The sequence below is a fragment of the Hyperolius riggenbachi genome, chromosome 11 (genome assembly GCF_040937935.1).
Source record: "Hyperolius riggenbachi isolate aHypRig1 chromosome 11, aHypRig1.pri, whole genome shotgun sequence".
In the NCBI taxonomy this organism is placed as follows: domain Eukaryota; kingdom Metazoa; phylum Chordata; class Amphibia; order Anura; family Hyperoliidae; genus Hyperolius; species Hyperolius riggenbachi.
In genome coordinates this window covers 235,573,136-235,586,814 of record NC_090656.1, presented here as the reverse complement: position 1 = coordinate 235,586,814, position 13,679 = coordinate 235,573,136, and positions in this window count along the sequence as shown.

Sequence of the window (13,679 nt, the reverse complement as noted above, 5' to 3'; positions counted from 1 at the left end):
AATAATCTGCATTGAAATGAAACAAATCTGATTGAGTGTGTGTGGCTCCACTCTTTTCTGAATTTGAACCCCAGTCACCCAATAACCAACTGTACCAGGTTTGAGGCCTGTGCCATTAACAGTTCAAGAATGGTAGCAATTAAATATTCCCCTTGAAAAGCAACAGGTGAAGTTTGATTTACTTTTGTAGGCTCCACCCACTTTTCTGAATATTAATCCCAGTCACCCAGTGACCAACTGTGCAAAGTTTAAAAACCCTGCCATTAACAGAATGGCTGCAGTGTACATTTTCCCAGTGAAATTTGTATTTGTCTCCACCCACTGATGACCCGGCGTTGCCCGGGTATGTATTTGGCTGGTGTTGGTTCCGCCCACTTTCTAACCCTAACACACAAACACTCAATGACCAAGTTTGTGAGCTTTGGAGTCCTTGGCATCAATAATTTGTATATTCCCATAGAAATTAAACAAATCAGATAGGCTGTTTGTGGCTCCACCCCTCTCCAGCATTTGAACCCCAGTCACCCAATGACCAACTGAAGCAGGTTTGAGGCATCTGCTATTAACAGTGTAAAAATGGCAGCAATTTAAATATTCCACTTGAAAATCAACAGGTGAATTTTGATTGGCTATTATAGGCTCCACCCACTTCCCTGAATATCTCAGTCACTCAGTGACCATCTGGGCAAAGATTGGGAACCCTGAAATAAATAGTGTAAGAAGGGCTGCAGTTTACACTTTCCCATTGAAATGTGTTTTTGGCTCCGCCCACTTTTTGTAACCTTGACACAAAGTCACTACTCAATGCCCAAGTTTGTGAGTTTTGGGGTCCTTGGCATCAATAATTTGTATTTTCCCATGAAATGAAACAAATCTGATTAGGGCTCTTTTCCACTATGAAACGCGATTACGATTCGTTTGGTAGCTAGGTGAAGGGTGAGGTGTTTTTAATTTCCTTTTTTTCCATCTAGTTGACACTTTAGGGTTTTTGGTTTAGTTCCCACTAGACTGCTTATAAAAACTGGCATTTTGCATGGTAGAGTAGGACTCACCAGATTGGGGACACTTTGGCGCAGTTGGTGAGCTTAAGCGCGTTAAAGCGTAACCAAGAGCCCCTGTCACTGTTTTCCTGTTGTGTGCTGCAGCCCCTCTGTACTTATATATCACTTACATATTTCTTATGGAGTCTGGGGACCTCCAGCGCTGCGTGCATGCTTTGCATAGAATTGCATAAAAACATATGGTTTGTGCTGCTCACCCCTTGGTAATTTATATATATATATATATATATATATATATATATATTTATACCGTATATTGTCAAATAAACATTGACTCTGTGTAAAGGTCGACCCCAAAATTGGGCCGCCCCTACGCTGGGATTTTTTATTGACTTTATTTTGGGTTTGACTTATACACAGAGTCAATGTTTATTTGACAATATACGGTATAAATATATATATATATATATATATATATATATATATATATATATATATATATATATATATATATATATATATATATATATATATACTCCTCCAGGCTCCCAAGTGCAGCAATTATTCACTCCCCTTCCTGCAGCCCAGTATTTCCCCCTGCCCCTTTCCTTGGTAATGGTTTTGGCCAGGACTTTCACACCTGTGTTTGCTTGGAATTTACTTTATCAAGAAAGTGTCACTTACCACCGGGTAAATTAGTGCAAATCGGAATGTCACTAATAGTACACACATCACTCAGTGCGCTCAGTGTTGCAGACATTGGTTGGTAATGGAGACCTCTAAAACCTTCTCATATCTAAAGACAACTATACAAAGTAGTGCTTTTCCAAGCAAAAGGTGGCAGTGACAGTGGCATAGCTAGGGTATTTGACACTCGGTGCTGGTTATTTACAGACACCCCACCCCACAACAAAAAAATGAAAGGGGAGAGTGCGAGACAGTGTGACGCGCAAAGCACACCATGGTAAAAAGAAAATGGGTGTGGCCATGACAAGATGCGAGCAGAGTTAACTGTAATGTAACGTTGTAACTCTAAGGTAGTGCCCACAGTGGGGCAGCAAAATATATCAATTTTTCCTGTCGTATTTCATTTGGTTCATTTATTAGCATACCATTTAGTAATCATGAGCCCCCAAAATGCCAAATGCTGCAACAATAACCCCAAAGTAGCAAATGCAGTCTTGCCTCCGACAAGTGCTATGAGGCAAAAGTTACCTCCGACACATGAAATGCGACAAACTTTACCTAACACATACAATGAGGCAAATATTACCTCTGAAGCACGAAATGCAGCAAACAATACCTGCAATACATGCAATGAGACAAATGTTACCTCAGACGCATTAAATGCTGCAAACTTGACCTCCCACACATGCAATGAGGAAAACATTATCTCCCATACATTAAATGCAGTAAATGATACCTGTGACACTTGCAATGGTGCAAACATTACCTCCGACACATGGAATAAAGAAAACTTGGTGAAAACATTACCTCCCACACATGTTAAAATGCAGTAAACGTTTCCTCCCACACATGACATGCAGCAAACAGGTCAAATGCAGCAAACAGTATCTCTCACACATGTAAGAGGAGGGTGACGCTGAGTGGGAGGAGGGCGACACTGAGTGGGGAGGGTGACACTGGGTAAGCAGGGTGACATTGGGTGAGAGTAGGGTGACACTGAGTGGGGAGGGTGATACTGAGTGGGGAGTATGACAAAAAGTGGGAGGAAGGTGACCACCACACCTTAAATTGGACCACCTCCATCTTGTCAGCTGACAAGTCAGCTGATCACTGACATCACACAGTCCAAAGTCTTGTTAACCTCTTGGGGTTAACCCCTTAGGGCTCTGATCAGAGACACTACTATATCTGTCTACCTCGGTAAACCTAATTAACAAATCAAATTACTGCATTTTAGGTAAACCTAATACAGACAATAATGCAAAAAACCTCTGTTGCAAATAGTTGAACCACAGATCCATCTTACCACCCTCCAACCGACACCCCCAACCAATCTCGATGGTGTGTGTGTGTGTGTGTGTCCCATTAATACCTGGGTATTGGAGAGAGAGAAATTAAATCAGTAACACGTAATACAGCATCATAAAAACATTTCAAGCTGAACATTTCATTCATCCCCTTGGGGTTGATGGACTCCAACTTTCTCATCCACCGGGCCTCCTTCTGTAGGAGAATCCGGTCTCTGTTCCCACCTCTCTGCAGAGGTGGTACGTGGTCCAAAACGAGCCATCTTAACTGTGACACCCTATGTCCGCATTAAAAAAAAATGTCGGGCTACTGGGGTGTCACAGTTTTTTTCTCCTGGCTGATAACCACAAATGTGTTGGACACACTAGGTGGAAGGTGGGTAACACTGGGAGGGAGGAGGGTGACACTGGGTGAGAGGATGGTGACATTGAGTAGTGAGGGTTACACTGGGTGGGAGGAGGGTGACACTGGGTGGAAGGATGGTGACATTGAGTAGATAGTGTGACATTGAGAAGGGAGGGTGACACTGAGAAGGGAGGGTGACACTGGGTGGGAGGAGGGTGACATTGAGTAGGGAGCCTTGAGTAGGGAAGGTGGGTAGAGGGTTACAGTGGGTGACACTAGGTGGAAGGTGGGTGACATTGTGTAAGATGGTTAACCTGGGTGTCAGTATAGGTAGCCTGAAGACCTCCCATTATAGTTAGCCATATGACCCCTCTTCCCAGTATAGAAAATCAGATGACCCCCCTCCCCCTAGTATAGCTAGCCAGGTGACCCCCACGAAGTACAGAGGGCATCCCAACCCCAGAGTTTACAGCAGAGGGAGAATTCACCTCTCCAGGATCCATTTTCCTCCTACTAGGCGCTCTGCTGTCATCTGCATCATCCAGAGGAAGTGGATCCTGTAGAGGTGACTTCCCCCTAAGCATTTTGCGCTCTGCACAATGGCTTGCCTGGCTGTTGATTTTACCCTCAGCTGGGCAGTGTTCTTCATGCTCCGCTTCCTTCTTCTAAAACCCCACCTCTTCTCCCGCAGCTCCGCCTCTTAGCCTGTAGCTCTGCCCTCTCACTCCGCCGAGCATTGGTAAACAACTCTGTCAGGGATTCACCCCTTCAGCCCGGACATCTTGGAGCGACGCCCCCCCCTTCCCTTGTGACTTTAGTGGGCGGTGGGAGGGGGGTTATAAGGCATGCTGGCTGCTGCAGTTCACTCTGCAAAGGTTAAGAGAGATGTGCAACCCCCATCCTTCAGCTATCAGTCACAAATTTAGGCCCAACTCGAGTACAAATCAACCCCTATACTTTTATTTATTGAGTCAGACCTAAATATCTAGACTTATAGTGTAGTATATACCATACATACAAAATAGCAAAATTGTTTTTTTGTTTTTTTTTGTAATAAAAAATGTATTAGCTTACCAGTTTATATTTTGCTGACACATTCCCTTCTGGCATCTCCATTTGATTTTGGAGGTGGAAAAATCTTAAACTCTGCATGGCGGTTGCAGGATTGGCCGGGTGCAAATGAACGAGAGGCTTCACCTTAGTTGGGACAAGACTTTTTAAAGTGATCCTTAAGTCTAACAAAAAAATGAGATTTACTCACCTGGGGCTTCCCTCAGCCCCCTGCAGCCGATTGGTGCCCTCGCAGCCCCGCTCCGAAGCTCCTGCACCCGCCAGCGAACACTTCCGGTTTGGCCATGCAGGAGCATCGGAGCGGAGCTGCGAGGGCACCGATCGGCTGCAGGGGGCTGAGGGAAGCCCCAGGTGAGTAAATCTCATTTTTTTTGTTAGACTTAAGGATCACTTTAAAGTCAGGAAAAAGAAGAATACAACACTGCAGTGTTGCTTGCAAATTTTCGCTAAAGTAATTTTCACATCGAAAATCCCATTTTCGATTTGAGAAAATTTTAGCAAAAATTAGCTTGTATTTTCATGTTTTTCAGAAAAACTCGAAAAAAAAACAATATTTTTGGAGCATAAACATGAAAAATCTATATTTTTGCCGCAGAAATACGTAAAAAATTTTTTTTACCATGATTTTTTTTTTTTTTGCAAAAACACGAAAATTTGAATTTTTTACATTAAAATTTGCAATAATTGCGAAAATAACGAAACTTTTTTCGATCTAATTTTCACTCAAAAATCGAATTTAACATTTTTGCAAGAATGTATGAAAAAAGAATATTGGCATTTTTGTTAATCACAGCAACAGTGGAATTCCTCTTTCATCTGTTGGAAGTATTGGATCTAAATGACTTATCTTAAATGTGCTTTATTATATATAGACATTTCATATTGCAATTGAAAGTTGAAAAAAAAATTGAGAAATTTTAGAACATAAAGCGGACAGTTATATAAAAACAAAAAAAAGAGTTGTTTGTCAGAATAAAATGCTATTACGGTACATCTTTTTGTTTCAAGTTTTGAAAATAGAGAAAAAAAAAGTTCAATACTTTTCCCACAATAAATAGCCCTTGTGGATGTTTTCTTTCTCTCGTTTTTTTTGTCTTGTATCATTTTTTGATTGCTGAGGGCTAACATAGAAGAAGCTGTTTGTATGAAGTGACCTCTCTGTAATAGAGAGACTAATAGTGAGGTTAAACTGAGGGCAGAATTTGACTTCCAACTGACCCCAAGTGAAAATGCTGATGTAGGTGCTGCACTAATTATACGCCAAACAGATGCAGAGGACCCTGGGGCTCCATCTTCAAAGGCTAAATGCCATGTTAAATTATAAAGAGATGAACTCATATGTACAACTTCAGGCAACAATTCAAGCATGTGCCTATACAGACCGATGCCTGCCCCTGTGTCCATCACCTCAGCATTACCATTTGTGATTATCCTAATAAATACCAGCACTGCTTGTGAATTTTCAACAAAGTTTTCAATTTTGAGAACATTTTCGCTAGAATTGCTTGTATTTTTGCGTTTTTGTGGAAACTCAAAAGCAATTATATTTACCGTGATAATTTGTAAAAAGCGCAAAACAACAAGGGAAAAAGATTTCTTCCCAATATTTTTTTTTACTGCGAAACACAATTTTTTTTTTTTTTTCACAAAAATTTCCTAAAAGAACGAAAACCAACTAAACCAATTTCTGATGGCATTTTTGCCTGAAAATCGAATCCAACATTATTTTTGCAAAAATAAAGGCGAAAAGAATATTGTAAGTTTAGCTCATCACTAATAAATACTTTCGAAGCCCACATTCCTTGTTTATTTGAAAATTAATGATGCCAATCGAACCTCCTGCTCATGAAACTCCCCTCCCCTTCTGCAAATAAAAGATAAATGTACCCTTACAACCCAAAATACTCTTCATATTTACCTGCTGACTTCTCAATTTTGCATGGTGTAAGGCCTTCTTCTGGAACATACATGACATTTTTTCAGCCCATTTTAAAGGTTTAAAAAAATAATTATGTCTTTTTGGGCATCTCCTTTCATTTAGTCCTACTTGATCCTTCTGCAGGGGATTTTTGATGATGACCAACAGTTCCAATGGGAACGCACTCTCCTGGCCACCCCACAATGGGGTAAGGAGTGCAAGGATTCCCTTCCTGGGTATCACCGGAATTTCAGATCAGCAAACAATATGAATCCATGCCACCTTAAGCAGAATATTATTTATTTGCCAAGAACAAATGGGTCGTGCCTAGAATTGGGTTTGGCACAAACACAAAGCAGAAGAAGTGCAGTGCACAGAAATATGTTATTTTATTGTAAAGAAACATGCACATAAAAACAAGTATTGGGCGACGACTGATGCTGTTTCGGGCCCCTGCCCTTTGCTAAGTTGCCCAGTTTGGAACAAATACACACAGGGGCGTAGCAATAGGGGGTGCAGAGGTACATATATTGAGGCAGGGCTTCGTAAGGCGCAAGCCACATGCTGCATAGGGCCTGAGTTTGGCCCGGCTATAGCAGCAATGCTATGGGTCCCACCCATATATATATAGGGCTTGATGAGAGACTTCTCATTACATGTGCATATCACTCCCCTTCAACTCAGGTCAACCATCCTATTAGTCGGCATCCCACGCAAGTATACAGGGATAATCTCACCCACAAACTTTAAATAATCAGGCGCTTACTCCTCTTACCTATAAGGTACATATTAAGGACCCAAATGGTACAGGCAGACACGTCCCATTCAAACCTGCATACGCCAGAAAGACGCATAGACATGCAGTGTCCTCACTCGATTTTTGATGCTGATACATTTTTGAGCATGGTCTTAGCACCGAATAGAAAATGTTTGAGGCTTTCTTTTGAGCATTCTCTAAGCATCGCCTCAGTCTAAACCTCAATCTTAAAACTTCAACCTTTCTGCTCCTCTACACCAAAAAAAATCCTGTTTTATTTTAATCACCCTATTGTAGAGAAAGGTGACCTCAATATTCCCGAGAACATTAGATCAAAAGACGAAATTATAGGCGCTAGTGCACATATCAGCTATAAGGAGCCCAAAGCAGAATATTGGGCGTGTGATAATTATCGTTTTAAAAATTACATTTTTTTTTAAGTTTTCAAAATTAGAATTTTTGAGTTTTTGATATTTGTAATATGTTTAATGTTACTATTAAGAAATTATTCATTTTTGAAAGTTATCATTTTGAAATGTATCATTTTTAATATTATAAGGGTTAGGCGTCAGGATGAAAGGGGAGTTAGGGTTAAGCATCAAGAAGTGGGGTTTTGGATTTAGTCATCAGGGAGGGTTTAGGGTTAGGCATCAGGAACGGGGGTAGTTAGATTTGGGCATCAGGAAGGGGGGGGTCTAGGGTTAGGCGTCAGGAAGGGAGGGTTCTGTGTGAGAGTAGTGTTAGGTTAAGTTGTAAAAGATTTTTAATATACACCGATATTTCGATAGTTTACACTATTTAAACATTAAAAATGAAAAAATATTGGTAGCTATAAAGGATAATTTTATTAACGATACGAGCGTCCATTTCTCCTCTTGCCCCTTTTTCATGCAAGAGATTAGACCCCTAGAAATTCAGTCAATCTAGTTTCCTTTGTGATAAAAACAGATGTAAGCGATGAAAAACATTTCTAGACTAAAAAAAAAAGGCTTTCGTGAGTGTTTTACAAAAGTCATTTTTCAGCAAATTTCCTGTGAATATTCAGTAAGTCATCTCTTTATATTCCGTTTGTTATGGCCCGAAGGATAACATCGTACAGAAAGGACATTCATTTTACGAACATACGCCGAGCTAACAACAAGGACATCCTTTGAGATAAAGGTCTAAAAGATGCCTATACCGAAATAATAATAATAAAAAAAGATACCTGCTTTTGCTGGAGTAGGCATAAAGTGCTGAATCCAACAAAGGAATCATTACCCAGTCATTTTTTTTATCGTGTCACGTCTGAATAGGACTTTCTTCAGTTTAAGCAATGTTTTTATAATGTAAGTGCATCTAAAAACACGCATCAAAACTGTCATAGAGGAGCTGGGCTGCAGGAAAACAAGAATAGCTGGTGTATAATGAAAAGATGTCCTCTATTCCGCTATTTGTGACAAGGGTTGTGACCAGAGGGATAACTGAAAACCGTATGCAAAGGAAAGAGAGAACTTGCACCAATTTCAAATAACAATATTCTTTATTCAAACATGATTTGAGGACAGCAAACTAAAAGCCAAAAGCCTGTAGGGGAAGCCTTGCGTTCGGTGCAATAATACACAATAAAGACACAATACAGAAAAAATAACTAAAGGGATAATAACTGTACCACCAGAAAAATGACTACAGCCAGTTTCACACTGATACTATACTAAAAAATGGTCCTTTCGCAGATCGGAATGAAACGGATCCTAATGGATGTAAACAGATCCAATATCAACCTATTTATCCGTTCACAATGGTCCACATTGGCGCGGTGGATGCCGGTGACAGACCTAGCACGTTTTTAAATGGGCTAAGGTCACTAGTTGGTAATAATTGTATTTAAACAGGGAAATACACTTCAATCGCAGAGGTGATGGCAAGTCCCAATGGCACCTGGTGGTGGTGTTACCACTGGAGGAGGATGAGTGGGTGACGCCACAAAAACACCCAGAGAGGTTTTTGTAATTTTTTTTTTCTTGCATCAATAGCATTGACCTGGCAGCAAAGTTGTCTGATAAATCAGACCAAAAATTGTAGCATCCATGGACCCTGGTGTGGTGGGTACACAGACTGCTGTTGTTGTTAAATACGGCATGAGAGGTGGCAGAAGGAGGACTAAGCAGCACTCTGCGGCAGCACAGAAGAAAAGTATGGCCCCTCACTGGTGGCACCACAGCGCGATAAATGATCAGCCAAAAAATTGTAGCATCAGTGGACCTTGGTGGTGGGTACACAGACTTTAGTAGTTAAATACAACATCAGCAGCAGGAGGAGGACGACTAAGGACTCGGCAGCAGCACAGAAAGGCATGGCCCCTCATTGGTGGCACCACAGCACAAGAATTGTGCCCAAACATTGTAAGCATCCGTGGACCCTGGCAGTGGGAACACAGACCTAAGTATTCAATTCCAACATCAGCAGCAGCAGGAGGAGGACTAAGGACTCAGCAGCAGCACAGAAAGTCATGGCCCCTCATTGGTAGCACCACAGCACGAGAATTGTGCACAAAAATTGTACACATCTGTGGGCCGGGCCCTGGGAGTGGGAATACAGACTAAAGTATTGAATTCCAACCAGGGATGGTCGTAGTCAGCCAATTTCTCTACGCTGGAACCATGCGTAGTTTTACGCAATTACGCTTCGCCAAACTACGGCTTCGAAATCAAATGTTCGCTTTCTATGCATTTCGTAGACGACACATTAAAATATGCAATTACGCGTAGTGTGAAGCGTAGTGTATGCGGATTCTTATGCCCGTATGCAGAAAATTTTACGCGTTAATTCCATTGTAAATGCTTATACCGGGAACTCTTCTATGCGTACATTCCCCTTTCCAATGCGTAAATTTGTAAGCATACAATCGCACGCGGAAAAATAGATGTGAATAACGCATTCGTAGTTCACTATGCAATACACATGTTAACTACGCATAGTGGGCGTAAGCTATGCATAGCGGTACTTCGCTACGCGTAAATTCGTAAGCGTAGTTTTGAAACTTCACCTATGAACTACAATGCATAGATGCGAACTACGATGCATAAATTCACACTGACGTAGTGTCTGCTCATCCCTGATTCCAACATCAGCAGCAACAGGAGGAGGACTAAGGACTCAGCAGCAGCACATAAAGACATGGCCCCTCGCTGGGGGCACCACAGCACGAGAATTGTGCCCAAAAATTTTAAGTATCCGTGGACCCTGGCAGTAGGAACACAGACTTTAGTAGTTAAATTTAGGAACATCAGCAGCAGCAGGAGGACAATTAAGCAGGCTGGCAGCAGAGAATGACCACAACACCTCACTGGTGGTATCGCTGCAAAAATTGAACTGAACCAGGCCAATTATGAGTACCTGGCAGGTTCTAACTTGCTTCGGAAAGGCAGGCATTGTTAAAAAAAATGCAGCAGCCACTTCATGTCCCCCTGTGGCTGACAGCAGGGGCCAGGAACTCACCTTCCACCCAAGCCTTGTTAATTTTCAGGAAGGTGAGTTTGTCCACAGAGGCGTTGGACAGCCGAGAGCACATCTCGGCGACCAAGCCACCGGCCACACTGAAGCATCTGTTGGAGAGGACACTGGAAGGGGGGCAGGGCAGAACTTCCAGGGAGTACTGGGCAAGCTCCCTCCAGATGTCCAGTCTCTTGACCCAGGCCAGTACTCCATGGGGTCCACGGGGCTGTCAGTGTCAAGCCCGCTGAATGACTCCATGTAGTCAAACACCATGCTGGTCAGTTGCTGCTGGTGCTGGTTGGAGAAGGATGCTGTGTCTGGCACCTCTGCTCTGGGCAGCTGCATTGCATACAAGCTCTTGGTTTGGCTCAGCAGGCCTCCGGGGTGCCAGCAGCTGCTGGTGGCGGCCGCAGGCACCTGTTGCTGGGTTGGCAGAACAGCAACAGTGGGGGTCGAAGGCTGAGGGAATGCTTCCAAGAGCCTGCAGACAAGGGTCGCCTGCAACTCCCTTGTGCGTTGCTCCCACCCAGCATTCAGGTTAGGGACCTCCAATTCCTCCTCCTCCACTGTCTCTAAGTCCTCCTCCTCCTCCTGTGAGGGGGAGTGTGCTGCCTGCTCCTGATCCAGCTGCCTCAGGGTTCCCTCCCCCTCTTCCATTAGATGAGATATTGCCCTGTCCAGCAGGCAACCAAGGACACCCACTCACAAACAGATGCCTGCTCACGGCTCACTATCTTGGATCCATGCAGGAAGAGAGTCAGGACCAGGCACACTTGCTGTATCTGTGTCCAATGAGCTGTGGTGATGATCACTTGGAGTTGCAGGTTGTCTTCAATACATATGCGCAAAAAGTGGGATCAGCGCATCACCAGGCCGCCTCCAAATGCCCTCCGATCAGAGATGCGCTGAGCCCCCCAGAGACTGCAAACGCACCTTAAACCCAAACAGAGGCTCTGCATATACACCAAAAGCAAAGCTGTTAAGTGGGAGCAGCTGACCAAAAATGAATTAAATTAGTACATAGCAAGGAAACGAACAGCGCTACTTAAAAACAGATGAGTGCCTACCTGCAAAAGAGTGCAAGCCCCACTTATGGGATAAAATACACTCTGAGTATACACATGACCTGTCTACCACCTGTCTACTTTTGCAGGTAGGCACTCATCTGTTTTTAAGTAGCGCTGTTCATTTCCTTGCTATGTACTAATTTAATCTCTGATCGGAGGCCATTCGGAGGCGGCCTGGTGATGCGCTGATCCCACTTTTTGCGCAATTTTCAATTTTACTTGGTAGCGCGCCCAGGCTATGCATATGCATAGGTAGGATTTAGTTAGTGTTAGGTCCCCTCCCATGGAGGATTGACTTCTTCGCAGTGGGAGGGACGAGTACTTAACAAGTTGCATGCAAGCTTTTACAGGAAACCAACATCCTCCAGTGGTAGACAGGTCATGTGTATGCTCGGTGTGTATTTTATCCCATAAGTGGGGCTTGCACTCTTTTGCAGGTAGGCACTCATCTGTTTTTAAGTAGCGCTGTTCATTTCCTTGCTATCTTCAATACATATGTAGTTGGTAAGAGGCATCCTGTGCTGTCACATCTGCTCCAACATCACCAGAATTGAGTTCCAGCGAGTTGGGACATCATTAATTAGCCATTGTGATGACAGGTCCAAGCTCTGCTGCCGGTGGGCCAATTTTGCAGAGGCAGCGGCGGAGCGTCAGAAATGGAGCACCACGTTCCGGGCATCATCCAGCAGCTTGTCCATTGTGGGGTAGGTGCACAGGAAGCGCTGCACCACTAAATTAAGCACATGTGCCAAGCAGGGGATGTGCTGGAGGCTTCCCTGCTGCACTGCGGCCACCAGGTTGGCCCCATTATTGGCCGCCACATACCCCACTTCAGGCCTCTGGGGGTCAGCCTCCTCTGCTCCTGCAGCCTGAGGGCAGCCAGGATGTTGGCCGTCGTAAGTTTTTCCTTCCCTGAGCTGAATAATTTCAGCAGCGCTTGACAGTGTCGAGGCTTGGCGCCGCTGCCGCTGAGGCGGGCTTGCTTGCGGGGTATGGAGAGACTGGGATCAGAGGAGCCTGCTGCACCCCTCCTGATCCCGCGTAGTGGCACCACCATCTGGGCTGCTGCTGCTGTGCTCTTGTCCTCCCCCCCTTGCACCAATGTCACCCAGTGAGTTGTAAAGGACAGGTAGTGGCCTGTCGGCTACTCTACGAGTCCATGGTGATGTGGACCTGCTCGACCACGGCATAGTTGAGCAAACAGGCCACGTTTTCCACTGCAAACTTGTGGAGTGCTGGGATAGCTGTCCTTGTAAAGTAATGGCGGTTTGGGATTTGCCATTCCAGGTCCAGGATGCCAAACTGGAGCAGCGTGTGAAGATCACTTCCCTCCTGCACCAGGGAGTAGGGAAAAAGCTGTGATGCCATTGCCTGGGCCAGCAAGCCACTTAATTTCCTAATTCGCCTGTGACCAGGAGGCAGAGGCTTCGTCAGACTCTGAAAGGTGTCGCTCAGCAGGTTCGGACACCGATGTGCTGCATGGGAACAGAGGAGGCCAATGAAGAGGACTGGCTGTCAGCCTCAATGTTTATGTCCTGAGTAGCCGAGGGAGCACTTGAGGTCGAATAGCGCTTGCATGATACTGCTGCTGCGGCGGGGGATTCACTACCCTGAGGGAGGGATGATGCTGCTACGGTGGTGGGTCTCCTTCTCTGATGACCATCCCCTTTCTGGTCCTTCAGCATCTTAAATTCTGCATAGTCATTGCAGTGGGTGCACTTCAGGTGGGCCTGGAGGGAGGAGGTACCCATCTTTGCCAGGTTGCCAGGTTTTTACTGCAGGAGTTACATAATGCATATGTTTTCTCCTGTCTTGACACTATGAGGAAATTCCAGATTGGGGACGTAAATAACCTGGGGCCCCGGCCCCTACGGCACGCAAAGGGTTCAGAAGCTCTACCTCTGGTTGGGGGTTGCGTGGTGGTGGTTGTGGCGGTGGTTCTCCGCTGAAACAGCAGCCTCTCTTCCACGTTCACTGCTGGACCTGCCCCTGTCTGACATCTGCCGATACAATTGCCTACTATCCTCCTCCGAGCTGTCTTCTGCGGC